The sequence below is a fragment of the Phasianus colchicus genome, chromosome 7 (genome assembly GCF_987193195.1).
Source record: "Phasianus colchicus chromosome 7, bPhaCol1.hap1.1, whole genome shotgun sequence".
In the NCBI taxonomy this organism is placed as follows: domain Eukaryota; kingdom Metazoa; phylum Chordata; class Aves; order Galliformes; family Phasianidae; genus Phasianus; species Phasianus colchicus.
Genome location: NC_143442.1, coordinates 15,968,149 through 15,985,768, shown reverse-complemented (window position 1 = coordinate 15,985,768; position 17,620 = coordinate 15,968,149). Strand labels below are relative to the sequence as shown.

At 36.9% G+C, this 17,620-nt stretch overlaps 1 protein-coding gene across 2 annotated transcripts in view; it reads right to left on the bottom strand.

Moving 5' to 3' along the window:
* SLC4A10 (solute carrier family 4 member 10) overlaps positions 1 to 17,620 on the bottom strand; it is a 189,254-nt gene that overhangs the window by 159,245 nt on the left and 12,389 nt on the right. The window lies entirely within an intron of this gene.

The following is a 17,620-nucleotide window of genomic DNA, read 5'->3' as shown; positions in this document are numbered from 1 at the left end:
AACTTGCACTCTGTTGGACCTAACAAGGCTGCCAGCAGATTTCAGCGGTGCAGTGAAAAATTTCATGGAATATTCTAAACCAGAAAGGACTTGTATTAGATTAGTTTGCTCTCTCTTGATTTCCACCTAAGCACTAGTTGCAGTTACGCTGGTAAATAGCAGACAAGACAGATTAGTTTTGAATTCTTGTAATATGCATATTTATCATAAAAATATTTCTTTAATGAATGGAAAGTTTTTAAAAATTGCAGATCATTTTCAGTTTCTTACAGGTAACTAAATTTCAAGTAAAATGAATTAATTTCTAAGCTTCAGAAATAAAAATATGACTAAGCAATCAAAATCCCTTTCTTTCTATTTTTGAAACCTGATCATGCAAGGTAAAAAAATTAGTGAGTAGACCTCTCAAACCACATTTTGCCCTAAAAAAAGTGAACTATCTTAGGTAGCAAAAGGAACATCCTATCAATCCATTCTAAAGCTAAGACATTTTTTCCTGTAACTTGAGAAAGTATTCTGACAAGAAGGTAACAAAGGGAGGGAAGAAAAAAAAAGAAAATTGGCAGCAGTTTTCCCCTCTCTCTATTATTCCTCTCTATCTGAAAATAAATAACCATCTGCATCATTGTACTGCCTTTGTGACAGGTGGTACTCAGTTATGTTTCTCATTTTATTGGAAAGCAGTAATGGCTCTCTCTTCTGCTAATATACTCTATCTGAAAGAATTTGACTTTAAGTTAATTCATCCAAAATCTGATCCAAAAAGTTTCAGTGTTGGGATGTATTCTCTGACTGTGACAATTTCTTTCTTCTGTTGGCATCAAAACCAGAAAAAAAAGTATTCTAATAATTGTCTTACTAATATAACTTCTCACATTCTTGAGCCAAAAAAGTAATGCCAACAAAATATGTCTGTGTCCGCAAGCCCAATCATGCAACTCCTGTAAAACAGTGAGACAATCTGTGTTGGTAAAGAGCACCAACTATTTTTCACTTCCTTCATTTTCCCCAATATGTGTTATCTATGAAATGCGATGAATTTTAAGGTTTTCAAATTGTAGGATGAGCCTTTAATTTTTGCTATTTGGTACGCTAATATTAGAAAATGCTTTTTATAAATGTAAAATAAAATTAAGAAGTCTGAAGACTTTTTCACTGATAATGTGTAAAATGTAAAATGAATGTATTAGTTTCCAATTATTACAGTAGCTGCCCTACCTTAGTGCTGCTATTTTTCAACAAGAACTCTCTCAAGTGAAAGAAATTCCTCAGATATATCATCCATTTAATCTGACTTTCTAAATAAAATATGTTGAATCAGGCCCTGATTAGTCACTGACCTAAATAATCCTTCTGAAAGATTAAGCTAACTTAATTTTGAGCTTGTAACAACGGGGATAACGTGGTAGTTTTTGCTCACTTTTTCAAACAGCCAACTAGAACTAAAGACATATCTTATAGATGTAATACAACATTTGCTTAGATTGACCCTCTAGCCATTGGATCTTGCTATCTCTCTTATTCCTAATCCAAGAGGTCTTAAGGGTATATATCTGCATTAATAATTCCCTACCCTTATAGTGCTTCTAACTCCTTTATGTAAGGTGGGGCTGTATGCTATTGTCAAATAGCTCTTCTGACCTATTTGAACTCACTCACTATTCTTATTTAGTTCAGGAGCACAGCAGTATTCCAAAACTCATTTCAACAACACAACAGTCAGAAGCCAAACTAAAGGCCAGTTATCTGTGGATCATCCTGTTTTCCACATCATGGAACAGGATAGCTCCATAAACAGCAATACACAGAAAAATCCTGTCAGAGTCTAGTCAGATAATAGTTATCAGGAAAGAAGGATGAGCTGGCCATGGTTTTATTTGTTTGTAATAGTTAATATTTGTAAATACATATTAAAGTAAATATTATGAAGTAAACATCCCTCCTTTTACTTTTAATTCTTATCTTTTGACAGTCACTTGCTTTAGCCCATAAATATTTCAGCAGTGTATCTACAAGCCTCCAACAGACTGCACTGATCACCCAGCCTTACTGTGCTTGAGCAAAAGGCACAAGGCTTCAGCCAGTTTTCCATGCATACTCATGTAACTGTAAAAAGAAGCATGTCTGGACATGTGTGCAATTTATCATAGAATTGTTGTTGGAAGGTGCTTTTAAAGGTCATCTAGTCCAACTCCCCTACAATGAAGAAGGACATCCACAGCTAGAGCAAGTTGCTCAGAGCCCTGTCCAACCTGACCTTGAACGTCTCCAGGGACAGGGAATCCACCATCTCCCTGTTCTGGAATAGTGCTTCACCACATTTTGAATGTGTATCTAAGACACTAGAGCTATCTGTGTAAATCTCAGAAACAGAAACACTGAGCCATGAGAACGAGGTTAATCAGCACCCAAACCACATGGGTCGTTGAGAAGTACAGAATTTACATGCTGTCCAGTCTCAGCTATTGAATTTTAAAAGGAAATCTACTCAGATATTTGTCACAGCCAGATAAAAAGCCAGGGTTGCATATGAAAGGAATACCAAAATACAATTTGTTGCATTAACTGATTCTCAGGTACGTGCTCTTCACATCCTTCCTACCACATCGCCCTACAGTAACTTGCTTGCTTTAATTTAGCATGGAAAAATAAAACAGTGAAAGAAAATATTTCTGTAAAAAATATGTTTTATGTAAAACCATAAAAACCTAACAAAAATAAATTATTGACTCTATGGAATAAATGGAAATTTTGCTATGAACTTCTGTGGCAGTAAGATCTTCCCTCAAAATCATCTTTTTAAGTTTTTACAGATCACTATAGATTATAGGTGACAGTAAAGTTCCTTGCTAATCAAACCAGTGCTACAGTTGATTTATAGAACTAACAATCTGTCTCCCCCTTTCCCATCACTTTTGGTAGAAAATTGGCCTTAGCATCGTGCAGTTCTTTTATCAAAGATGATTGTTCCTTCCCCATCAGGGAGCATATACAGATATCAAATACAAATTATTGAATACTCACTCTCACTACATTTTCTCATTAACGCATTCCTGCCAGCCCAAGCAGCTTTCTTGCTATTCCCAAGATTTCTATGACAATTAATTTAAAAATCATAATATGGAAAGTGTTCAGTGCAAACATACTTTATTCATTTTGTAATTTCTACCTCTCTATTGCCTCCTCTTAAAGCAAAAATATCCACATCTAACACATTATTGACAAAGATATAGTTGGCATTAGTAGTGCCTTTTCTGTTTCAAAATACCAGCTCTGACCGTTTTGCTGCTTTAACAACTACACACAGGAGAGCCATGTGTTTTACTCCAGTTTTCTCACTTTTAAAATAATAATGCTGACTTACCAATAAAATAGAAATACATGTTCCCTTTTAATTTTCTACATCCTACATTTTCGGAAAAAAGTCTCCTACCTGAGATTCAGAATCCGGGGTTCTGACTGATTTGTGATTTCATAAGAACAGCAGCTGTTACAAACTGTCACAACTCCAACATAGTTAAATGGACTAGGTCAGATGAATGTGTGTTCCTTACTGAAGTAGCCAACTCCAGTCAATAATAGTGATTTGGAAAGAATTTCCACTGAATTGCAACTGCTTTCCTTTATATTGAAATAGTTACTACAATTTAAAGAAACTTTAAAGAGAAATATTTTTCGTTTTAGCTTTCAAACCTGGCAAAGAGATCAAATTAATCTGTTTCCCAATAAGGGAGTTAATTGGGATGTAGAAAGTGAAATGTTGACTTCAGTGAGAGTAGTAATTCAGTAAGTGACGTAATCACTTGATTTTGTTAGAACTTCACTGCACAGGATTTCACTTACGATGGCTGTAAAGTACACAGTAGAGCCCCCTTTCATTATGTTTGATAATACCGATAATAACATTTAAAACTGTAATTGGGAATCCCAGAACAAATTTTAGTGACATATTCTGCAAGCTGCTACCATTTCATTACTTTCAAAACATTTATTCCAAAGCTCAGAACTAAACTAAGTATGTTGGGCTAAACCAACCTGATTGTGTTCCATGATGAAAGCTTGTATTTGTGGACAAGTGGAGAACAAGCAGTACCTTGACATTAGAAAGGCTTTCAGCACAGTAACCAAAGGCATCCTTGCAGAGAAACTGGGAGGATACGAACCAGATCACAGAATGGTTTGGGTTGAAAAGGACTTTAAAGACCATCTAGTTCCAACCCTCTGCCATGAGCAGGGTTTTCCACTCACCAGATCAGATTGCCCAGGGTCCCATCCAATCTGGCTTTGAATGCCTCAGGGATGTGACATCCTCCCACTCCTTGAAGCAAACTGTTCCAGTGCCACACCACCCTCTGAATGAAAAATTTCCACATAACATCTAATATAAACCTCCCCTCTTTCAGTTTAAAACTGTTCCCTCTTGTCTTTTCACTATCAGACTATCAGTTAAAAGTCAGTCCTTGTCCTGGTTGTAAGCTCATTTTAAGTACTGCATGGGTGAACCACAAAATAGGTGAGAAACTGGATAGGCTGTTAGGTCCAAAGGCTAGCATTACTGGTTCAAAAATCTAACTGAAACCCATGTCCAGTCAAATTTGATGCTGATATTAATAGATAAAGGGTTTAATATTGATGACCCACAATACAGGACAGAGAAAGTCCTCCTGCAGTCTATGGAAAGCACTCAACTGGAACTTGCTGAAATGCTGGCAGACCAGCCATTCAAGAATACCTCAACAAAAAGTAGGAGCAGGCTGACAGAAATCTCATGAAGCTTAGTGCAAAATCCTTTACCTGAGATGGATCAGCCCTATGAACTGAATCAGCAAGATCAGAGCCAGCAGGTACAGAGATTTCATTATTGCCCTGTTTGGTCTTCATGAGACCACATCTGAAACAATACCTCTAATTTTGGGCCCCTAGTACACATAGAACAATCAACAAACTGAAGTCCATTCAGATTATACACTTCCATTATTTACTACCTAAATTTCCATGAGTAATCTAGGCTTGTTTTGTATTTTATAGAGAAGAAGGATTTCTCATCTATAATTCACCTGATCCAAAGGTAACTATATTCAAAGTGAATCATGACCTAGGCGTACCTATTCCTCTCTAATGACTTCAAAGGGATTTCAGATAAATTTCTCAACTGCCATTAGTCACATTTGATTCGTCTAACAAACACTATTGGAGAAACCTCCCAAGGTGTCTTGCCTTACACCTGAATAAAAGAGAGAGCATTTACAGACTAAATATCAGTAAAAAATCTGAGCTCCACTTTTGGTTTAATTTTGACACCAATCACAGAACTGAGCTCCAAAGTTTCATCCAGAAAAATACATGAATTAAGCCCAATTATACTTTCCTCCTTGAGACAAAAAGACAAAAAATAAAATTCCAGGTATAAGGAGAAAACAGAGAAGTACTAATGCACTAATATTAAAGGAATTATTATTTTAACATTACATGTAAATGTATGGGTATTTGTGCAAACTCTTGCCTGAACAGCAGGGAACTCTAGTAAGAGTTCTTGAAAAATCTTACCTGCATGTCTGTGGAATCTCTAAGACAGCGAGTGTGGGTTTTCTGTGTCTTATCTATTTATAGGGTCTCTAAGCCCATTATGAGATTAAAAAAAAAAAAAAAAAAAGCCATTTAGTACATGTAATCTGTTCACCATTTCTGCAAATACCACATTATTTCCAGATTTCTAAGCGTAAGGAAACATGCAAACCCATTCCCAAACCACTGCACCACATTCAGCAATGCTGAACTTAGTACTCTAGTCTGAGGTATTGTTGCAAGTTCTTAAAGAACTCAGCAACACATTCACACTTGTAAAATACATTACAGGATTCTTCTAATACTCTCACTGCACAGATGAAAACATGAAATTCATTTGAGTAAAAGCACAAGGTTATCAGGATTACCAGAAGCACAAAACATAGCTATCACACTGACTGAACTGCACCAACAAAACAAACTTGCAAACAAAATGAAGATCACAACAATTAATAGTTCTGCAGGTCAACTTCGAAACCTTCAAAAATTTCTGGAAGTGGGTTTAGCAAATTCAGCAAGGAATTTATCCCATTTCCTCATCACAAGAAATATTGTAAGAACATGACAACATATGATTATTAATGTTGTACTTTATACTAAATTTTGAAAACAAATTTAAACAGGTATTCTAATACAGAAAATGGAAGAAGCCTGTATTTCAAAAGGAAATCTAGGCCAAGATACCCTTGTGAATATTACTGCCATAAGTTCTGTTTCTTTTGGCTCATGAACAAACCCTCAGGCGAAAGGAGTACATTTTCACCTTGCCTGTTTGCAGCTGTTTGTCCAAATCACAAGGCTACCATCAGTCAGAAAGGAACGTATTTTAATGCCCAGAGGCTCTAAGAAACAATTTAATGAAAGGTATTTTCCTCTTTCTTTTGAAGTGTCTGAAATTAATTGCCCATTTTCCAGGCACAACTATTCAGGAATGACAGTGTATCACAATGCTGGCTTATATATGAGAAGATCATTCACAATGTGGAACAGAAAATAACTTTAGGGAGATATTGAATGGAAGGTAAAAAAGATTCTCCAACTCTTAATGAATTTGCAGAACTTGCTGACAGGAAAGAAAGAACACAGTAACCAAATACTGAATGTAGAAAGGGCACAAAGAACCTCTGAGGTAGATGCTGCCACCATCTACGGTCATTTAAAGCAATCACAATGTACATCACAAATACATCTTGTCCAAACTCACAAAATATATTTTGTACAACTTATGCTAACTGTGCGAAGCCATAAGCCTTCATAAGAGAACAGAGTCTTAGAGTCTTAATGAAAGGTAATTCTGCATATCTGAAGTTCAGTACACTGATGAATTATCCGAAGCATGACATATACAGTTACAGCTAAGAATACCTTAGTCATGTAACAAAGGCATGGACTAGTCCATCACAACACTGCGAAGAGGGGTCCTGCAGTAGCCTCTTGTCTGTTACTACAGAAGAATAAAGTATGACAAAGTATTCCATATTTCGAATGGGAACCCGATGTCATTAGTCATGCAACAAGAACATCTTAATGACTTTCTTCATCAATTCATAAAGAATTCAAAAACTTTATCCAGAAAATGACATTAGAATAGGAATCATATCTGGCATCCCCCTCAGATCTAGACCCCCTGTTTAAACATGAACTATGAATTTTATCTTGGCTGTATGATCACCTCTTTCATCCCAGCAAAATGTATGTAGTCTATGGTGTATGAATGCAAGGCACCAAATTTTAAACTGCTGTTCTTCCATGGCAACATTATGGGATGTTCTCAACAAATAAACCCATTGGCCTCTAATTCTGCCTAATGCCTAAGATACTTGCTAGTTAGTTTTTAGATATTACAGAAGAGGTGATCGACTTGCAAAGGCACTTTCTAAACTTCTGAACAAGGGTCAGATATGGAAAACAAGCATAAGACTTATCAAAGTCCTGAAGTCTCCCCTTTACATCTCGAACAGAACCAGTGAAAAAGGCAGTGCAAACCATGAAAATGAAATACCCTATGGTAGGTTAGAGCTGATTTATGTTTTCCTGCTAAAAATCCCACTATAAGGCACAGTAGCCTTTTGTAACTCAAATTCCACCTTAAACTGTGGTTGGACATGAGGGTATATTTCCCTCTAAGTACAGACAAGTCATTATGGAAATTGCAGCTTTTCCAGGTGATGCCAGAGCTCTCACAGCTCTCCCACTTTCACTTAACTGGAAGAAATTCCTGTCTGCCTCAAGGAAGTGTGAAGAAGTGAGACAATGCCTCAAGTGTGCAGATGAAAGATCACAAAAAGTAGTATGTGCCACTGAACTCTCCTCTGCCCACTTTAAAATCCTTCAGTACCTCATAATCGTCTTTGTACACCACCTGCTAGCTCTGAAGAAAAATAAGGTGTTACTACTTTGATTAGAAAGACACATCCTGCTTTGTCCACTCATACTAAGTAAATAGGGCATGCCATTTGTACACACAGTCCAATGACTGAGATCAGTTGGATTAAGTAAAACAGCAAATGTACTACCACACATACTTGTATATCCTGTCACTCACCAGAAAGCTTCCATAGGAAATTAAGAAACTGATTTAGTGCACAGGGATTAAGTAAGTTTCAATGGCTGCGGTGTCATGGGGAAAGGTAGAAAATAAGAAAGGAGAAAAATTGAAGGGATTTTTATAGTTAGCTTCATTTGTCTGATGATATTCCACATGTAAGTCATACTCTGAAACAGAACAATGGCTCTACATCTGAAATTGGTGTTTTTCCCCAGAGTTTTAAGTACACACTACATCTACATCTCCATCATTTCAGGTCAGAGTAAGGAGTGCAGTATTGTCCTCATTTCAGGAAACAAGGGCAACGTGCCAAATCTGGCACAGACTTGGGCTCCTGAAAAAGTGGTCAAACACACTCTACAGCTACCTAAGGCCAAGTCCTTCTTGCTTTGTCCAAGTGAATGCAAAGTATGTCGTGGCGTGGGCATGTTTTTCAAGAACAGATTACTTTCAGTATATTGAATGTCCTTGAAACTAAGAATTCAACACAATTAATTAAAAAAAAAAAAAAAAACAATTCAATATTGTGGTCAGAATTATTCTTGAACAGTAGTATCAGCCGTAGCAAAACCGTACCGTAAGGCATTCAAATAATTTTTTCCTCAAAAATGACTAAAGTAGCAAGGTGTCTTGGATATGTAATGTGTTACAAGTTTGCTTATATGAAATCTATTTTTAGCTATACAAAAAGCTCTCTCACGTATTATCTGGTAGTTTACGTTCTTCTGAACTGCAGACTGTTATTGTACATCGTGTTGTCAGTGACGTGGGCTTTAGTGCCACTCAGTGTTCAAATGGCACAACTGCAGGGAGCTGCTGCAGCACAGCACTCAGTGTTTGTAGTGGAATAGTACCTTAGTAATTTGAGTAAAATGGGTAGATTTTAGAAAAGAAGATGATATTGATCCTCGAAGTGATCTCATCTTCGGCCCTAATAATTCTTTTTTGGGGAAGTCACAGAATTCAAAATGGAGTTTTTGGAGGAAAAGGGCAAATATAAAATAATTCACAAATTCATAAATTGTCACAGATATAGGCAGAAAGGAAGTCTACAGAAGAGGATAGGTTATAACTATCTGCTGGCTCACGTGGGGAAAATTTAGTCTTCACTTAAATTAAAGATTTTGAAGTCAGACAGCTTAGCCTAAAAGAAGAGAGGCAATCCCATATACTAAGTTCTTCTCTTTTTCTCCATCCTAATTCTAATTATTTTTTTTGTTAATTTTCCTTCTGTTTGTTGGAGCTATTTTTAACCTAGAAACTCTGTCATAGAATACGCTTTCTGAAACCACTTGCTAAGAGTTCTGCTGTCCGTTTTCTTATAAATCAAAAATAATGAACTCACAAAGGAAAAAGAAATATTAATCTTAATGCATTATTGGTTCTATTGACAATCATTCACATGAAGAGATATATCTTCTAAGAGTTTTGTATCATGTGAATAGGACTTACAAGCAGGCCAAACAAGATGCTCTCCGAGGCCAGTAACTTTCAGAAAATTAAAACATATGAATGGAAACAAAAATTGAGTAGGAGATGTGGCTTACTCCAAAAAAAAGGGATATTTCCCCAACCAGAATGCAATGAAGATAAGAAATAAGTATAGTGAGAATCAAGCTGGCCAGCAAAATCATAAAACACCAGAGAACACATTTTGTGCAGGATGCCATGACTGGACACTGCCTCTTCCCTGCCCTGCCAGACTCACCTGAAAAACACTAGTCCTGCTAAGTCAAGAAACATCGAAGGGCTGTATCAGGACAACTGTTCTTTAAGATATGTCAAGATATCATTATCACATGCAACAACTAACATGTAGTATCGAGACATTTTCTTCAGCAGATAAGACCTCAGAAATTTACCAGTCTCAGAAATACAGAAGAGCATTGACAGCCCCCCTAGGCTGGCCTCAGGACAACGCATGTCTAACACAGAAGCTGGGTCGCAGAAGCACAGCATCACAAAACAGTGCTAAAGGAACTGATTGTTTGGGGCATGTATTTTCTTTTCTACTTGAATTTATGTAAAATTGCTAATGAATAGAAGTTAATTAGCTGCGCTTAAAACTGATACACAACTATAGCCAAGGGGAATAAACAGGTTCACCAGCTGCTGTATTACTCAAACTACACTGTAATTTGCCGCATGCTATTAACATGCTCTCCTGGCTTCAATAAAGAAAATCTTATTGAAATCAGTAGCACACATTTCCTATTTCAGTGAGACATTGCAAAATTAAAATGATATGTAGTAAAAACAATATGTGTGAGCCACCTGCTTACTGTATGATAGAATAGATTGGCATAGAATGACAGCTGCTGCACAGCCAACATTTCAGATACTGTATTACCTTGCCAACTGGACTTAAATTCACACATGATTTCCTTGACTAGCACTGAATGAATTTTTGCTGCTATAAATATGCATTGGCAATTGTGATGAATCATCCTGGATACTAAGGGTCACTTAATTCAAATACATTAAGAACTGTATCTAGTGCAAAAGCCACAAGAGCAAATACTGGTGAGTCAGCACCATTTTGATGACCTACATGTAAAGGACATGCCTTGGCCCCCAGTATAGGGTGAGGATAATAAAGATAGCAGCTGCGGAACTTGCTGGATACTCGCAGCACAAAATGCTACATCTTAATACCAGAGAGCTAATTAATGACTGCATGCCATCTCACGCTAGTCTGGAGTCTGGGAGAGTTACCACAGCCAAAATCTTCAAGCATTTTAGGAACCTAGAGCCAAATTCAGATAAATTCCACTTAGTTCTTACACTTATCCTAGGACTATCCTTTACCTGTGTTCACTTTTTAGCAGACAACTTGAGCCAGATCACTGCTCTGTCCCTTACCAGGGCTTTCCAAGTTCAGGCTCATGCAATATACTGTGCTGCTCAGTTACAGGTTTCAGTGAAATGCCAGCTGTGTGACACTGTTTCTAATTCCCATCAATTTCAGTCAGAGCTATGCATTTAATTATGTTTGCAGATCTATTCTTGCTGGTTTTCTACTGAAAGAGGATGCCTAGAAACAGCAAATGTTTTACCTAACTTTCTGTGCTAACAGCTTATGTCTAAAGTCAGTACTGACAGGAGCTCTAACTAGAAATCACTGCTTTATATTTTCCCAATAATAAAATATTCCTTGCATGCATAACAATAGATATTTTATAAGGAATGAGTGATTTACCATTCTGCCACAAGCAACAATACCGTAATGTTCATAAAAAGGCAGGTTTGGGGTAAAATCAGTAATCTATTTTAACCAATTCAAATGCCAATATCCCATCTGCTAAGTCTCTTTATTTTATATCAGTCTGCCATTTTTTCTTAGTGGTAGCATCAATAAACATTGTTGGTAATCATCTGCTTGTGCTCTAATGTGGCATATTCAGTTTCACTGAATAAAGCCAGTCTGAAGATCCTTGAAGAAAACAATAAATATGACTTGTTTAGCTGTGATTCAGACCCATGTCTCTGGTTTAAGAATGACTCAAAGTTGTATCATCACCAAACTTGAACACAAATAGTTTTTATCATATACAAAGCTAAATGCTAATAGCAGCTATGTTTTATTTATTCCAAAGAAAATTTCAATGTCACTTTTTTTTTTTTTTTTTTTGCTCATTTTGCCAAGTGTAGTGGAATATCTCAAAAAAGCCATCAAATTGAGTTCACTGAAAACAACATTTGTATCTGCTGATGTGTAATAGAATTTCAGTTGGAGAACACCCCTTGATTTAAGAAAGGGTTTGTTTTGTTTTTCTTCTTTCAGGCAGATTTGAAACTTACAGACGTGAAAGGCTCAATAACACAGCCTGGACTCAGGCTTCTCTTAATCAGTATTCGCTATAAAATTCTAAAGTGCATCTAACACATCAACAGTCTGCCACCAGAGACTACACAGAATACTACGACAAAGGTAAGATTTGTTTCTGTAGCATTCAAAAACTAGTGTTACATTAATATAATTGATCACAGTAAACAAAAGTTAAAACATGACTTGATGAGATAAACCCTGGCTTGCCTAGTAATTTCAAAGCCTCACAGTTTTTGAGTTACCTTCAGGTGACTAGGGCTCCTGAGAGGGACCAAAGCAACAAGAAACTCAGATCCTTCAGGCATAAGAGCTCTATCAGTGAGACAGGGAAGAAGTCAAGATCTGAAACTTTCTAGTTGTGAGATCATCCTGATACAGAGATTATCAAAAACATGGAAGCAGAGAATACCAAGCTGGCAAGGAACCATCTGGGAACTGGGTACATTTCTTGGCTTTTCTTGCTTCTTCAATCAAACTATCTCCATTAAAAATGCATTTTTCAACAAATCTTGATTCTCTGATGTGAAAACATTCCATCATAGGTTATTGTCAAGACCTGCCAGGACTGGCAATCAACCTCATGGGACACTGGCCCCCTTAACAGCTCCATGCTTCCAGAGATTCTCTCTGTGTGAACCAGGAGTTCCAAAGCCTCAGAATTAGGCTGTATCCTGCCTGCTCACACTGTGATTTAGGCTAATCTGTACAATACCAAATTCCCACACCTATCAGCTCGTACTGGACCATGCCCTGGCACTGTAACAGAAACAGCTATGCTTTCTAATGGCATCACCTGTGATGTGAGATACAAAGCCATGCAGGTTTGTTGTTTTTATTTTTGACTTAATGATCTTGAGTTTCAGAAGGAAAGAGTAGCTTCTGCTGACAGAGACAGGAAATTTCTTTTGGGAGGTGATACATGAAAGTATTCCATCAGAGAAGTTTGGCTTTTAAAGAAAACTATTATGTTAACAGCACTATTCTCCATAGTGACTAGGGCTCCCTTTTCAAAGGAAAGACTAAAGAAAGGCAAATACAGTAATTTACAAATGATATTCTTGTATACTTGAAATACCTGAATGGTTACTGACGTACATAAATATGCTGACCACCTAAACAATATATTGCATTCATTGTTTATCATTTTCCATAATGCTTACATTTTGAAAGAGGCTTATATTTTAGGGAACAGCACACATGAAAAAGAAAACAAGTAGATCACCAGAAAAAGTAAATCACTAATATTTTGAAGTGGAAACGTTCAAATACCACTGATAAGTAACTGATTCTGTAGGCGTGGCCTGATACTGTTCAGCATAGCATATTATTTAAAATAAGGGCTCTGCCAGGACCACTGCATAGTCTGGCCTATAGCCGAGGTTACATACTTTGTGCAAGAAATAAATGCTGCTTTAAAATATATGAATCTCAGATTTACTACTCAGCAACATTGTCTGTGTCAATTTTCACATACAGTAGTGTAGCCCTAACAAACAACATAGCAACAAAAGCAGTGTTTTGGCAGAGAAATTGCTGCAAGCAGCGCAGGTCCACTAGAGGGCCCAGGGCCATGCCAGGGAGAGCTGCAGGGAGCAGCAGAAGGGAGTTGGAGTTAATGCCAGAAAAACAGCAGTAGCAAATTTTACCCATCCCCTCCTGGTGAAAAGAATGTATCATTAGAAGCAAAAAGAAAAAAAAAAAATCTATATTAAGATACTGCTAATGTTCTAACAAAGTGACACAAACAAGTCACACCACTAACAGCTCACCTTCTTCCTACTCTAGGTATTTATAGCAGCCTCTGAAATTTTACTGATGTGCTATGTCCTATTAATTCTGCAATTCTGATCCCCCCTCCCCTCCCCCTCAAAAAGAAAAAAAAAAAAAAGGAGGATAAACAAAGGTCAAAGTGAAATCTGTAAAGCAATTTCCCCACCGTTTATGTAAGTTAGAGACTTAGGGCTGAGCTGATCAAGGCAACCAGTAGCCAACCCGCACATGGCATGGCACCTTGCACTGACTTTCTGCATGTGCTGAATTACAGCGGCTGATATTTCAGGAATTGGTGGTATGGTCGCATTCTACAAAGCAGGAACAAGCTTCTCATTATGACACTCTCTTAAACAGAAAGGTGTCGATAAACAAGCAGTGTTAGGAATCAATTGACCCATTATTAAGTGATGTTAGAATAAAATGTGCCATTGCCTTGCTTGAGCAGCACAGCACAAGTAAATATCTCTAGAAGAAAAAGCAAAGTCTTCTGTGACAGAAACCAATTTGATATGGAAATGGGTCAACAGTTGCTTAAGATGTAGCACAGTTTTGATTTGATCTGCTATATTTGGACTCTATATGAGGCGCTTCCAGTAACATCGGTATTGCTTATACATGAGACTTTTGCATAATCACCGTACGAAGCATTAGAATTCTTCAAATCAAGAATGATTTTCAAAGCAACTATACATAACTATGTTAATAATGTGGATACAACAGTATTTGCTGGAGAAAAAGAACAACTGTTTGCTCAATTAGGATTCATGATAAATTGCTTGGCAGACTATTGTTCAAAAGCCCACACAGTCTTTATCCAAGAGAAGCCCAAACGCATCCATGAGCACCAACTTATGCATAACACTGAGCTCAGTATACATACTAATCAAACAAAGAAAAATATAAAATAATCAGACATACCAGATAGGTTTATTTTACAAACGAAATCTTGTATCTGCAGCAAACAGGTTGCTTTTCAGAAATGATCACAGTTGGAGTTGTTCTTGCCTCAGGAAAACAACCAGATTCCATTTTAAGACTTCTTTCAAGCATATGATATAACCATTTACTTCCACATACCTCTGCTGCTACCTTTCTTGTTCACCTTGCTATTCCTATGAAGACCCTAGCAATCCTTTTATCACATCAGAGACTAATCTAATTTCACTCCTGAAAATTATGGAAAAATAATATCATGAAGCTTACCACCACCACGTCGGGGAACTTTCTCCAGCCAGTTGTGAAAGCTGCTTCCTTTCAGTTGGTTGACCTTTGCTCACATGTGCAATTGGTACTACTACATTGTTTTTTTCTTTACACTTGTTTCCAAGGTCAGATAATGAAATACAAGAACACAAGCATGTAATCATTTCCTCTAAGTACGTGATGACAATGAGTATCATCATACATATCCTAAAAGCCAAGCACAGGCATTAAGGATCAGCTACTGACTCCTGCAGTGCAAACATACATGGGAATATATTCTTGCATGAGGCTATGGACAAGGTCCCAGTAGTCCTCACAGACTAAAGCCATTAATCTCTCCTGAGTATTGTCAATTTTAAAAAATAAAACTGAGTGGTAGACCATTTTTAATCAATCTCTGTGTGCTGTCTAGCGTTGAGAGAGGGCACATTCAAATCATATAAGCAGAGGTTATAATGTCAACATATTATCTCCACAGAGATATAAGGAGTTATTATAGCCATAGGAACCCAGAAGCTTGCTGAGATCTAATGAAGTGCCAATGCTAAATCTTCACACAGAAAACAAAATGAGACAAAAATTCACCAGGTTTGTCAATTACAGATTAATAAGAATGACTTCCAAATCAACATAATTTATGATTACAGAAGCTAATAAGTTTCACAGAGTCCATGTGAATACCCGTTCTATTATGCATCCTACACAGCACACCATCAAAGGTGATACTGTAAGAACACCTCTGCAATGCACTTATGCATCTCTCTATGAGGGTACAACCCATTCAATCCAAGCGTATTTTAACCTAACAATTGCTATAGCATATTGCAATTATAAGACTAGCTGCTATTAGTGAAAACCAAACTACTCAGTCCTATGTCTGGCTCTGTAACAGATGTCATACATAATGTTTAATAAGTAGTTCATGTCTCTTGATACCATTTTACCACTTGTAAAAGAAGAATGCTTTCAGATCATTGAATGGTAGACACTGTAGAAGTAGAAAGTGATGATTATTATTTGTTGTATTATTATTATTTAATGTAACATATGGATGCAAAATTCTGGCTTGTTTGACCAGGAAGACAGCCCTATATGTTTAAAATTAAATTAACATTAAAAAAATTAAGCAAACAGACTATCTCAAATAGGAAATGAAATAAACAGTATGGAGCTCTTTAAATACATAACAAGTAATCAGTGAAAGGGCTGCGAATTGAACCTGAGTGGGAAGCTTGTGACCAGTGAGGCTGATATTGCTAGAAGCCTGAATGAAAGTTAAAAGGCTCCATGACTAGGCCAGACTATGCAGGCAATTAGAACTGCTGAATGCTGCCAAGGCATCAGGCCAACAAGAATTACAACTCAACAAACTGAATGAAGGAGAAGGGTGGGGGGGAGGGTGGGGGATAAAAAAAAAAAAAGTAATTCAAAAACATAATAAAATATTTTTTTTAAGAATCTAATTAAATATTTGAGATCTTGCAAGGAATGGGGAAAGTGCCAGGTAACTGGAAGATGGTTAAGTGAATTGAAGGGATCTGTGCTCTCATTAATGCGTGGGGGAATTTACAAGTGTAACTTCTAATATCATTAATTGGAGTTACAATAAATGAGTGATTCCAATGTACTCTTCTGAGGGGAAGGCTCCTGTTTCCTAGGTTGCTCTTACCTGTTAAGAATTTACTGGAGAGTTACAGAGTGATTTTTGGATGTGGATAAAAGTGATTATTAAGATGGAACCTCCTGAAATAAACTTTGTTCTACTTTAAATGCAGGGTGATCCCAGAATAAATAGTATTTTCATAAGAACTTCTCTTAAGAGCATTTTTTCAGAATTGTGCAAACATTTACTTCTCTCTACCCTGCACCGCATATATCCCAAAATAACCCCTTGTAGGACGTGTGCCAGATTCAAATTGTATGAAGTAGCTGCACTTCTGCCATTCCATGTCAAAAGGATCACCAGCTAAGACAATTTTATTGTGCTTGTGCAGAATGAGACAGGGAAATGAAACCAGCAGGTCACTCACCCGCAAAGAAGCGGTCAGAGGGAGGAAAACAGAAGTACTTGTGAAAGGACCTAACGATGGCAAGGGTAGGGGGAAGAGCTGCAAGTTTATCATGCCTCGGGATCCAATTAGAAACTCTGTAGATGTAGTTATGTCACATAAGAATATACATAGCATCATATAGCTCCAAATTCCATGATTTTCATAACATCTATCACATCGAATTTTAAATGCAAGCCACTTAAAATAATAATTTTTCCATCCACTGCTCCTGCATTAACTCAGAAATTTCCTCCAAAACAAAAATGTAAACTCCATCACTCTTATAACGCTACAATGAATTCAGGAGTCAAAACACATTTGTATTTCTTACTTTCAGAGAAACGTGGTGGTATTTAAAATACTTTTTCTAGAATCTATGAATGCAAACCTGAAATAACAATGTTAGTACCTCTTTCAGATACAGAAAATGGAGAATTTAGGGCCATAAAGATTATGTTGGGGGTTCCAAGTGGGTTAATGTATGAGTATTTGTCTGGAAAGTAGAAACCACTGGATTTCAGAGCACAGCCTCAGGAAAAAAAAAAAAAGAAAAAAAAAAAAGGAAGAATTCCATATGAATGCATACCCTGGAATGGGTCATAATAAGGAATCTATTTAAAATTAAAAACAAAACAAAAACCTGAAAAGCTA